Source organism: Aotus nancymaae, unplaced genomic scaffold (genome assembly GCF_030222135.1).
Source record: "Aotus nancymaae isolate 86718 unplaced genomic scaffold, 86718_ANA_hifiasm-v0.15.2.pri h1tg000059l, whole genome shotgun sequence".
In the NCBI taxonomy this organism is placed as follows: Eukaryota; Metazoa; Chordata; class Mammalia; order Primates; family Aotidae; genus Aotus; species Aotus nancymaae.
In genome coordinates, this window is record NW_026988473.1 from 22348606 (window position 1) to 22361155 (window position 12550).

General features: G+C 40.9%; 1 long non-coding RNA gene across 1 annotated transcript in view; it reads left to right on the forward strand.

The window, feature by feature from the left end:
* LOC105717293 (uncharacterized) overlaps positions 1-12550 on the forward strand; it is a 201973-nt gene that overhangs the window by 182660 nt on the left and 6763 nt on the right. The window contains exon 2 of the long non-coding RNA XR_001107499.2: positions 8535-8608. This is a non-coding gene — a long non-coding RNA (uncharacterized LOC105717293). The remainder of the gene's footprint in view (positions 1-8534; positions 8609-12550) is intronic.

Sequence of the window (12550 nt, forward strand, 5' to 3'; positions counted from 1 at the left end):
TTACCCAAGCTGGAGTGCAATGGCGTGATCTCGGCTCACCGCAACCTCCACCTCCTGGGTTCAGGCAATTCTCCTGCCTCAGCCTCCTGAATAGCTGGGATTACAGGCATGCACCACCGTGCCCAGCTAATTTTTGTATTTTCAGTAGAGACGGGGTTTCACCATGTTGACCAGGATGGTCTCGATCTCTTGACCCAGTGATCCACCCGCCTCAGCCTCCCAAAGTGCTGGGATTACAGGCTTGAGCCACCGCGCCCGGCCCTTGCCTATTTTTAAATCAGATTATTTGTTTTTTCTGCTACTGAATTGATTATATTCTGAATATTAACTGCTTGTCAGATGGATAGTTTGCAAATATTTTCTCCCATTCTGTAGGTTTTCTCTTTACTTTGTGTATTGCTTCTTTTGCTTTGCAGAAGCTTTGTAGTTTGATGTGATCCCATTTGTCTATTTTTGCTTTTGTTGCCTTTCTGGTTGAGGCTTGATCCAAAAAATCCTTGCCCAGACCAATGTCATAAAGTGTTTCCCCTGTTTTCTTCCATCACTATTCACAATAGCCAAGAAATGGAATCAACCTGTTTTCATCAATGGTTAAACAGATAATGACAATGGGGTATACATACACAAAGGCATACTCTTCCGTCCATAACAATGAATGAAATCCTGTCATTTCTGGCAACATGGGTGAACCTGGAGGGCACTATGTTTACTAATGCAGAAATACAAATGCCAGGTGATCTCACTTACATATAGAATCTAAAAATTAATAATTTCACAGATAGTAGAATAGAGAACTTTAGCAACTCACTCACTGCCAAACTCAGAGACTGAAAAAAATAGTCGGGGAACTAGCAATGGGGAGAGATTGGTCAATGTGTACAATGCTGCAGTCAGATGGGAGGAATAAGATCTGGTGTTCTAGTATACAATGTGGTGACCATGGTTAATAATATTTAATTGTATATTTCAAAATAGGTAGAAGAGAGAATTTTGAATGTCCTTACCACAAAGAAATGAGAAATGTATCAGGTGATAAATAAGCTAAATAACCTGATTTGGTCATTATACAATGTAAACATGTATTGAAATATCACACTGTACCCCAGAAATAGATATAATTATGACATGGCAATTACAAATAAAATTTTAAAATAAAAAAATTATATTCTCTCATATATTTCACTCTCCTATAATGACAAGACAAATAATAATTTCACTTCGGTTTCTTCTTTCTCTCTCCATTTTTCAAACTCTTTAAGAAAATGGGGCTTGAAGAAACCTCTCACTGATTGTTAATAATTGACAAGCAAATGTTTGCACCTGTGTCTTTGAATCGATACATAGAAAATGTGAATAATGTTGCTGAAAATAACAGTCATTAAAATACCTGCATAATTCTTATCTCTAAAGACATTCCTTTAACTGCATGGGAAAAAAATAACACTAGCCCTATGAAGAAACGCTCTCTTAAAATAAAAATTATTTTATTTCCTTAAAGAAATCAGTAAAATTCAAGGAGGAATTTCTATTAGAGGTATGTTGGAAGCCGCTTAGTCTTGCTCACATGTTTTGGTGATTTCTTCTTCAAAATCACCACTAAAATTACCCTAGAAGTTTATGTTTATTTAAGGATGGCATTTCATTCTCTGTATTATGTAATATTGAAATAAAATCACATAATTTTTATTACGGATAAATGTAATTTAAGAATCTTGAATATCTTGATTATGGCCTCATGGTAATGAATAAGTTCTCTATATGTCCATGTAGGAAATAGTTGCTTAAAAGAGCTTGGAACCTCTTCTGTTTCTTGTTTCTTCTCTCAGTGTGTGATATACCTTCTCCCTCTCTCTCTTCTGCTATGAGTACAAGCTTCTTGAGGTTTCACCAGAAGCCAAGCAGATGCTGGTTCCTTGCTTGTACAGCCTACACATCGATGAGCCAAGAATCTTAAGAATTTAAGAGTCTTATTACTCTAAGATTTTTGTGGAAAATGTAGAGCATTAAAATATGTATCTCAGGTTATAGAATATTTAGAGCATTGTTTCACTTACAGATTATTGCCTGGAATTTATTTAGGTTTAAATATATTCTGCCTTGGTTCATCACAGTCTGAGAAAACTCTAAACTAGATCATAAAAAATAATATCCAGCTGGGCGCGGTGGCTCATGCCTGTTATCCCAGCATTTTGGAAGGCCAAAACAGGCGGATTACGAGGTCAAAAGATTGACACCATCCTGGCTAACATGATGGAACCCTGTCTCTACTAAAAATAGAAAAATTAGCCAGGTATGGTGGTGGGCCCCTGTATGTAATCCCAGCTACTCAGGAGGCTGAGGCAGGAGAATTGCTTGAACCCAGGAGGTGGAGGTTGCAGTGAGCTGAGATCACGTCACTGCACTCCAGACTGGCGACAGAGTGAGACTCTGTCTCAATAGTAATAATAATATCCAACGTTTATTGAGCACTTACTAGACATTAAGCACTCTTCTGAGCAGTTTGCTTTGGGATTACCATATTCAATCTTAGTATCAGATTTAGCTAAGGAATATCATGAAAAATTGAGGCTTTTTTTACTACATCCCATTAACTTTAATTGAAACTATGAATTGAAAACCTGTACCTTAAGCTTCTTTACATTGTCTTTCATGGTCTTCTATATACATATATACATACATACATATATATATATATATATACATAGAGAGAGAGAGAGAAGGAATTTCAGTCTGTTGCACAGGCTGGAGTGCAGTGGCACAATCTTGGCTCACTGCAACCTCTGCCTCCAGGGTTTAAGCCATTCTCCTGTCTCAGTCTTCTGAATAGCTGGGACTACAGGTGTGTGCCACCACACCTGGCTTATTTTTGTATTTTTAGTAAAGACGGGGTTTCACCTGTTGGTCAGATTGGTCTCAATCTCCTGATCTCGTTATCTGACTCAATCTTAGAAGACACAGTGTCCCACTTCTTTTTAAAACAAACCTGAGTTTCTTAAAATATTCTTCAAACTTTATTTCGGCTTCCAGCTCTATTTCACATTTTAATCTCTTTAAATTTCTCTCTTTTCTGATTTCATTTTTCCTGTATTCTCTGCCTCTTTTTCTTTCTTTTATACTTTGTCTTTTTTTTTTTTTTTTTTGAGACGGAGTTTCGCTCTTGTTACCCAGGCTGGAGTGCAATGGCGCGATCTCGGCTCACCGCAACCTCCGCCTCCTGGGTTCAGGCAATTCTCCTGCCTCAGCCTCCTGAGTAGCTGGGATTACAGGCACGCGCCACCATGCCCAGCTATTTTTTTTTTTTTTGTATTAGTAGAGACGGGGTTTCACAATGTTGACCAGGATGGTCTCGATCTCTTGACCTCGTGATCCACCCGCCTCGGCCTCCCAAAGTGCTGGGATTACAGGCTTGAGCCACCGCGCCCGGCCTATACTTTGTCTTTTTTAACCTTCTTCTCTTCATTCCTTTCTTTCTCCTCTTTGTTTTTACTATATTTCTAAATTGTGTTCTCCCTATTTTATTTTTTACCCCTGCCGGTTTACCTTGTTTTTCCTTCCTCCACCAAATCTTGACCATCAGCAAGTATCTAATTTACTCATATTTCTCAGTCATTTTAAGATAAGAGATTTGTCTTAAAATGATGTATTCTCTCTTTCTGGGACCATCTCACCCAGTTTGAGAACAGAGAATGGCAATCCCAATCCCATGCTGTTCATAACACGTTTGTCATAAGAAAAATATATGCAAGTGCAGTGGTGGGAAAACCTATTCAAAACTGACACTGGTTTCTGTTTCTCTGAAGCAGTACCTCAGAAAATTATCAAGATGGACAGTCACGACTTGAGAAATAAAATTTTAACTTCAATCAACCTGTGATCATAACAAATAAAAACTCTTATGGTAGGATTTCCATTTTTGTTTGTTTCTTTGTTTATTTGTTTTTTAGATGGAGTCTAACTCTGTCACCCAGGCTGGAGTGCAGTGGCATGATCTTGGCTCATTGCAACCTCAGCCTCCAGGGTTTAAGTGATTCTCCTGTCTCAGCCACCTAAGTAGCTGAGATTACAGGTGTGTGCCACTATGCTTGGCTACTTTTTGTATTTTTAGTAGAGATGGGGTTTCACCATGTTGGGTAGGCTGGCCTTGAACTCCTGATCTCCAGTGATTCACCTGCCTTGGCCTCCCAAAGTGCTGGAATTACAGGCGTGGTGAGCCACTGCAGCTGGCCAGCCACCATGCCCAGCCCCATTTGGTTGCTTTGATTGTATAAAATTTGAGAATAAAAATTGGAGAATGAAAGGAATTTTATATGTTATTATTTTATATGCATCTATTAATTTATTTCACCTCATGCTACCATGCTTTAAGAAATCTATTTGATTAACCTGATCGCCATATCTGGGAACACTGTGTAGATTCAAACCCCGTAAAATGAAAGATTTAAACCAATTAATCTTTCCGAGACTTCCTTTACTCAATATAAAATGGGAAGATTAATATCTTACCTGTTTGAAGACCATTGGCTGTCTCTTGATGGATGGCATGCACATTATCTACTATATTCAATAGTAACCTGATAAAGAGATGACATAATTCAATAATTTAGTTAGTTAGATATCTACCCCTAATAATTTATTAATAGCAATGATTTGTGATTTGTTTTAACAGCAGTGTTGTTAGATAAATATTGAGGTCGTAGTGGAAGTGTGTGTGAATCACAGGTAGCGTTCTGCTAATTCTCAATGGCAAACATTTCTTGCATCGTATATTTCTATTTTTAAGAACGATTTTCCCACCTCTCAGATCTTACATTGGTTTATATCGATCAAATAGTCTTGCTCGCACTTCACTTAATATACATAATCCCTAGAAAACAACACATATTAGGTTTCAAGAAAACCTTTTCATCACATAAACCCTGTGTTAGTCCATCGTGCATTGCTATAAACGACTACCTGAGTAATTTATAAAGAAAACAGGTTAATTTGGCTCATGGATCTGTAGGCTGTACAAGCAAGGCACCAGCATCTGTTTGGCTTCTGGTGAAGCCTCAGGAAGCTTGTACTCATGGTAGGAGAGACAGCAGGTATATCACATAGTGAGAGAAGAAACAAGAGAGAGAAGAGGTTCCAAGCTCTTTTAAACAACTAATTCTTGCATGAACAAATAGAGAACTTATTCACTACCATGAGGCCAGAATCAAGATATTCCTAAGAGATCTGCCTCCTTGATTTAAACAACTCCTACTGTTATGGGATCTTTGGGATGTTGATTTTCTGGCTAGAAACCTCTGTGGTCAGTGGCGTCTTTGCCTAAGTTCTATTCTGTGGCCAGGAAGAATGAAGTATGCAGACAAGTGGAGGGTGAACAAGATGAAGAGGACCTTCACTGAGTGTTAGAACAGCTCAGAGGAAACCTGCAGTGGGCAGCTCCTCTCTGTAGGCAGGTGGTCCTGTTGAGTGTTCAGCTGTCAGCAGAGAAGAGGCCCTGGAAGAGGCGCTCCTCTCTACAACTGGTTGTCCTAAAGTTGAAGTCTCTGCAGGTCTCTGAAGCTCTCAGCAGAGAGCGTAACTCCTCTCTACAACTGGTCGTCCCATCATCTCCTGCTATTAGTAGAGAGAGTAGCTCCTCTCTGCAACTGGTAGTCCCATTGTCTCTCTGTCCTCTGCCCTGCTCTGGCTGAGCCCAGGGCTTTTATAGACCTTAGAGGGGGGAAGTGCATGCCAATTGGTCCACAAGTAACCACGGGTCAGCCTGGAAAAGGCACCATAAGTCCCCACTCAAGTAGGCAGTACTGACATCCAGGCAGCCAGCCTTCAGGCCCTCCCTGGCCTGCAGGTGGGGTGTTAATGGGGACCTGCCGCCTTCCATCCAGGAGCCTGTCTGCCTGGGGGCTGCCCATGGGCCCAGGCTGCTGGCATTAAGGGGCACCTGCGGGCCAGCACTGAGCTGTCCTCAGCCCTTTCTCACTTTCCCCTATCATGCTCATGGGTGCCCCAATGCTGGAGGGGGCAGGGTGGCAGGGCAGTGCCCCAAGCATGTGCATACCCAGCCAGGCAGTGACAGTGCCCAGGCTCAGCCCCAGTCAGAGCCAGTACCTGGAGTGGAGAGAGGTCAGGCAGTGGGAACAGACAAACCTGAGCCTTCTGGGAGTGTCGTAGGGGCTTCCTGGGTCTCTGAGGGTGCAGAGATGCTCAGGTTCTGTGCCTGAAAGGGCAGCTGCAGTTGCATCTGCAGAGCTCCCTCCCCACCAAGTAGAAAGGGCAGAGCTCCTGCTTGTCCTCAGCTCCTGCCTGCTCCATGGAGTGGGAGGCCCAGGTCTGCGGCTGTGGATCTGGTGGCTGCAGCTGCAGCTGCAGCTGGGAGGGCAGGGATCCTTCTTGCTCCAGACCCCACCAAGAGCACAGGGAGGCTAGGATCTGCTGCCACAATTTGGGCAGCTGCAGCAGCGCCCAGGGGATGGAGCTCCTGCCTGCTCCATAGAGCCAGAGCCTTGGTCTACAGCTGTGGTTTGGGTGGCTGCAGTGGCACCTGGGGAGCTCCTGCCCCAACTCAGAAGAGACAGGGCTCCCACATGTCCCCGGCTCCTGTGGGCTTTATGGAGCATGTAGCCCCTGTGAGCCTCCCTGCTGCAGCCACCTGATGGCAGTGGTTGCTGCCATTGCCGTTACATCTGCCTCCAACATTGGAGGTCACATTTCAACACATCCAAATCATATCAAGCCCTTTTCCTTTATTAAATTGTATACAAATCATGACACCAATTATCTTACAACATAGAACTTTCCTCTAAAGAAAGTATAGTATTATTTGATAGAGATCTAATTAATTCAAAAAGAATTTTTTAATTGCACTTTTTTTCTAGAATATATAAAGTTAATAAAACAGAAATATTTCCAGTAACTTTTAATCAATTTCAAAAAATTCAAATAATTTTTCTAATTGATTAGAAGTGATTTTCTCAGAAACATTCTCCATATTATATCTTTTCTGTTTCTGCTTCCTTATAGTCTTTGAACCATCCAGTTCATTTCACATATCTATACCTACTTATCGGTCAAATCAAACCAGATGGCCACAACTGATTATCAGGTTATCAGCAATCATATAACATTATAGAAGTAATGTCTACATTGTCTTCATTAACAGAGACTTTTTACCTTTTTTGATATGTATAATATCAATATGATTGCTTGATCTCGCCTGCATACTTCAACCATTGAGGGTATCCTTTCTCTTTAAAAGAGTATTGCCTTGGACTTATGCCACTCATTTTATTCTACCCTTCTTGATTTTGCTTTATCTTCCTTGACTCTGGACAGGTATTGGTCTTAACTGTTGCTCCCTGTACATTCTCTAGGGTTTCACTGTCTCTTCCAAAGCATGTAAGTCTACTACTCAGTGTCCTAGTAATCTACTTGTAGAACATTAGCCTAGATCTATTATGCTTTAATAGGGAACCCAACAGGGAATTAACCCAATAGGGAACTGGATTAATACCTACATAGTTTAACAAATAAACCAACATGATTCTGCCTACTTATTGTTTTCTCCAAATGTAAACTTTTATCTACTGTTCTTCATGTCTGGACACAAGATTGTCCACTGCCCAGAAATTGGCAGAAATAAACAGTTCATAATTACTTCCTATCATATTAAGAAAAGCAGATTCATAGTTATTAAAATAAACTTTTGATTCTCATTATTTAATGCACCAAATCAACTTATATTTCTTTTGTTATACTCCTTATAGGTATAAAAACAATGTTATTTCCTTCTGTCCTCTAACTTTTTGCTATTTATCTTTCAGAAAGGAAAATAACAGTTCTAGTGAAAGCGGCTGTAGCAGGCTATGATTTGCAATAGACACAGATGCCAAAGCATAACTTTGGGCAGTGCAGTCCACTGGTAGAGCTGTAGAAGGTTGGACTTTTTAAGAACTAGAGGCAAGTGACTGTGAATCACCCTTACTTTAAGAGCTTCTTAACCATTTGATATTTGGCTCAAGAGGGGAAATTATCTAAGACCAGGAAAAGATATGTTAAACAGCTATTTACACAGACGTTTTAATGAGTTTAAAACTTTTAAGTACCTTAGATTCCTTTCAGACAAAAATTAACAAATAGAACTCTACAAGAATCTTCAGCAAGTTTACCATGGTGAAAAAAGATTTCTTTAGCTGACATCAACTAGTGGCTTCCTGTGTAAGGTTCTAAGTGCTTTAGATGATTTGTGTTCTTTAATTTCACTCTAAAACTTTTTTTAAAAAAAGATGCAATTTTGTTAATCTCAGTTCTCAAGTTGTACATTAAATTTCTAGATTTGGTCATTGTTTGGTTTGACTCCGTATTCCCACCCAAATCTCATCTTGTGGCTTCCGTAATTCCTACATAATGTGGGAGGGACTTGGTGGAGGATTATTGAATCAGGGGGGTGGGTATTTCCCATGCCCTTCTCATGACAGTGAATGGGTCTAACAAGTTCTGATGATGTTAAAAAAGCAAGTTGCTCTGCACAACTCTCTTTTTGCCTGCAGTCATCCATGTAAGATTGACTTGCTCCTCCTTGCCTTCTGCCATGATTGTGAAGCCTCCACATCCACATGAAACTGTGAGTCCAGTTAAACCTCTTTCTTTTGTAAATTGCCCAGTCTCAGGTATGTCTTTATCAGCAGTGTGAAAAGGAACTACTATAGTAAACTGATGTCAGGAGAGTGGGGCATCCACCAGATGCCCTATATCATCTCTCTCAAGTTCAAAGTTCCACAAATCTCTAGGGCGGGGGCAAAATGCCACCAGTCTCTTTGCTAAAACATAACAAGTCACCTTTACTCCATTTCCCAACAAGCTCCTCATTTCCATCTGAGACCACTTCAGCCTGAACCTTATTGTTCATATCACTACCAGCATTTTTGTCAAAGCCATTCAACAAGTCTCTAGGAAGTTCCAAACTTTCCCACATTTTTCTGTCTTCTTCTGAGACCTCCAAACTGTTCCAACCTCTGCCTGTTACCCAATTCCAAAGGTGCTTCCACATTTTCAGGTATCTTTTCAGCAAGTCATAAATATCATATACCCCTGGTTTGATGCAATGAGTAGGACAGTTTTCTCAAAATCCATGTACTCAATCTCACCATGAGAAAACTTCAGACAAATCCGAATTGAGAAATATCCTACAAAATCTTAATAATTACTCTTCAAAAATGTTAAGGTTACAAATAACATGAATAGGATGAGAAAATGTCACAGATTGAAGAAGACTATGAGAAGATGACTTTACGCAACCTGGTATCCTGGCAAAGAAAAATAGAATTAGCAAAACATATGGTGGAATCAAGTCTGTAGGCTAGTTAGTGATATTTGACCAATATTAATTTCTTAGTTTTGAAAAATATACCCTGATTAGTTAAGATATTTACAGTATGGAAAGCTGAGTGAAGATATATAGGAACTCTACAACATGCTTACAATTTTTGTGAAAATCTAAAATTATTTCACAATAAAATTTTAAAGGAGTTTCCTGATTTGAATACATTCAAACAATACCAAGAAAAAAGAACTTTGTCATAAGATGTCATAATTTAGTTTTAGAGACAAATTTGGAAGAAAATACTTCCAATGCCTATAACTGAACATGGATTAGTATTTGGAATAGATCAAAAGTGCTACAAAACACAAAATATCATATAAGTAAAATGTAAACTTTTCAGCAAACATCACCTGAAATGAAAAATAAAAAATCCAACATGCTCATCCATTGACTGAAGCTAAGTAAATTGGCCTAAATACACCGTGGGGAAATATAGGCATAGCAATATCTAGACAACTCGTATATTCAAATAATCTTTAATTCAGCCATTCCACTTTGTTTATTCACTAATTTTCCACATATGTGAACAAGGAGACATATACAAGATTGACACTGCATTATTATAAAACTAGAAAAAGTTTAGATGTTTCAGAAGAGAACAACTTAATAATATAGGAATGTTTTTGCAGTAATAAACTATGTGGAAATTAAAATAAATTAAATCAATTTAAATGCTTAAATTCATTGCTGAAAATTGCTCAAAATTTGTTGCTGAAAAGAACAGCGAGTTAATTTTTATAGATATGAATATATATGTATAAAATAATGCCATTAAGTATTATCAAAACATTCAAAACAATACATAGGTAGAAAGGACAATTACAGCTTCTTTTCCAGCTCCTCACTCGGCCCTGAGCACGAGCGTGGAGGAGCGGGAGGAGAAGGGGCGGAGCAGTCCGTGGGCGAGGTGGCTGCTGGAGGCGAGCACGACCCGCCTAAGTTCTCCTTTCCTCTCCAGTGGAGCCGATTTGGGAGAGTGTATTTTTGGGGAGGAGATCCAAGATGGCCACTTAGGAGGAACTCGGGAATGCAGCTCCGAGAGAAAGCACAGAGGGTGAGTGGACGCCGTATTTCCAGACTGATTTTTACTGCCCACAGACCAGGAGATTCACACGCAGAGAAGCCACACGGGTCGCCAGCGCCGCTGGCGCCGCTGGCTTGAACGGCGCAGCCGCTGGGCCGGCACCCTGAGGCAACGGCTCACTGTATAAAGTGAGAGAGTCTGAGTCCCCTATAAGCCAGCAAGGGGAGCTGAAACGGGGAGCCAGGCCAGCGCCACGAATCTCAGAGCCGCGGCTTTAGCCAACGCAGCGGCTCCGGAGGCAGATCAGATGAGACGGTGTCCCCTCTTACCCAGCAAGAAGACCTGAAACACAACTGAAACCGGGACGGTCCAGCTCTGTGGAGGAGGGGCGTTCTCCATAGGCACCCTGCTGTTCTGTACCAAGGCAATCCGCCACTACAGAGACTCCGTCACTACAGGGGCGGGCCAACATAGCGGAAGCAGTTCTAACTACACCCAGAAGTTCACACGGAAGCTGGGTGGAGCCCACAGCAGCTTAGCGAAGCCTCTGCAACCTGAGTGTGACTAGGCTGCCACCTTGTGGGCAGGGAAAACAGCAACCGCACAGGGGAACATCATAAAACAGTAACTCCCTGGGACAGAACACCTCGGGGGAAGAGCAGGGGGTTTATGAGTTCTGCCACAGCAGACTTAAAATTACCAAAAGCAGAAAGACAAGAACTACAAAGTCAGCAGGTGGAAAAATCCACAAAGATGGGAAGAAACCAGCGCAAAAAGGATGAAAACACCCAAAACCAGAACACTTCTCCTCCTACAAGGGATCACAACTCCCCACCAGCAAGGGAACAAGACTGGACGGAGAATGAGTGTGATGAAATGACAGAATCAGCTTTCAGAAAGTGGATAATAAGAAACTTCCGTGAGCTAAAAGAACATGTTCTAACCCAATGCAAAGAAACTAAGAACCTTGAAAAAAGACTTGACGAAATGCTAACAAGAATGGACAACTTAGAGAGGAATATGAGCGAATTGATGGAGCTGAAAAACACAACACGAGAACTTCGTGAAGCATGCACAAGTTTCAACAGCCGAATTGACCAAGCAGAAGAAAGGATATCAGAGGTCGAAGATCAACTCAATGAAATAAAACGAGAAGGCAAGATTAGAGAAAACAGGGTAAAAAGGAATGAACAAAGTCAACAAGAAATATGGGACTATGTGAAAAGACCTAATCTACGTTTGATAGGTGTACCTGAATGTGACGAAGAGAATGCATCCAAGCTGGAAAATACTCTTCAGGATATTATCCAAGAAAACTTCCCCAACCTAACAAGGCAGGCTGAGATTCAAGTCCAGGAAATACAGAGAACACCACAAAGATACTCCTCTAGAAGAGCAACCCCAAGACACATAATCATCAGATTCACCAGGGTTGAAATGAAGGAGAAAATACTAAGGGCAGCCAGAGAGAAAGGTCGGGTTACCCACAAAGGGTAGCCCATCAGACTCACTGCAGATCTCTCAGCAGAAACCCTACAGGCCAGAAGAGAGTGGGGGCCGATATTCAACATCCTTAAAGAAAAGAACTTTCAACCCAGAATTTCGTATCCAGCCAAACTAAGCTTCATAAGTGAAGGAAAAATAAAATCCTTTGTGAACAAGCAAGAACTCAGAGAGTTCATCACCACCAGACCAGCTCTACAAGAGCTCCTGAAGGAGGCACTACACATAGAAAAGAACAACCAGTACCAGCCACTCCAAAAACACACGAAAAGGTAAAGAGCATCAACACAATGAAGAATCTGCATCAACCAAAGGGCAAAACAGCCACCTAGCACCAAAATGACAGGATTGAATTCACACATAACAATATTAACCCTAAATGTAAACGGACTAAATGCCCCAATCAAAAGACACAGACTGGCAAATTGGATAAAAAGCCAAAACCCATCAGTGTGCTGTATCCAGGAAACCCATCTCGCATGCAAGGATACACAAAGGCTCAAAATAAAGGGATGGAGGAAGACTTACCAAGCAAATGGAGAGCAAAAAAAAGCAGGAGTTGCAATTCTCATCTCTGATAAAATAGACTTTAAAGCAACAAAGATCAAAAGAGACAAAGAAGGACATTACATAATGGTAAAAGGATCAATGCAGCA